Source organism: Triticum dicoccoides, unplaced genomic scaffold (assembly GCF_002162155.2).
Source record: "Triticum dicoccoides isolate Atlit2015 ecotype Zavitan unplaced genomic scaffold, WEW_v2.0 scaffold26862, whole genome shotgun sequence".
NCBI lineage: Eukaryota > Viridiplantae > Streptophyta > Magnoliopsida > Poales > Poaceae > Triticum > Triticum dicoccoides.
In genome coordinates this window covers 28207-28822 of record NW_021258770.1, presented here as the reverse complement: position 1 = coordinate 28822, position 616 = coordinate 28207, and the positions used below count along the sequence as shown (strand labels likewise).

Genomic DNA, 616 nt, shown 5'->3' with positions numbered 1-616 from the left:
TTCCCTTTTTAATTTTTTTTGCACGACGTGCAAAAGAAAACGCACGGGCGCGACATATATTTACCACATTTTATTATTTTGCATGTTTGCGGTAAGTTTTAGCTCGTTGGTCATTATTCACGCGTGTAGCGGTGGGTAAAGCAAAGTACAATCGTCTTTGTATTGGAGCTGTTAGGGGCAAGCATAAGGGACGAAGACGGGGGTTACATGTTGGTTTCGATCATACCAGCACTAAAGCACCGGATCCCATCAGAACTCTGAAGTTAAGCGTGCTCGGGCGAGAGTAGTACTAGGATGGGTGACCTCCTGGGAAGTCCTCGTGTTGCATTCCCTTTTTAATTTTCTTTTGAGCGGCGTGCAAAAGAAAACTCACGGTCGCGACATATATTTATCATGTTTTATTATTTTGCACATGTGCGGTAAGTTTTAGCTTGTTGGTCATTATTCACGCGTGTAGCGGCGGGCAAAGAAAAGTACAATTGTCTTTGTAGTGGAGCTGGGAGGGGCAAGCATAAGGGACGAAGACGGGGGTAACATGTTTGATGTGATCATAGCAACACTAAAGCACCGGATCCCATCAGAACTCCGAAGTTAAGCGTGCTTGCGAGCGAGTAGT

General features: G+C 45.1%; 1 non-coding gene across 1 annotated transcript; it reads left to right on the top strand.

The window, feature by feature from the left end:
* The first annotated feature begins 212 nt into the window (after window positions 1-212).
* LOC119345681 lies at window positions 213-331 on the top strand. Its single transcript, XR_005167133.1, has one exon. It is a non-coding gene; the product is annotated as a 5S ribosomal RNA (ribosomal RNA).
* Window positions 332-616: the final 285 nt, after the last annotated feature.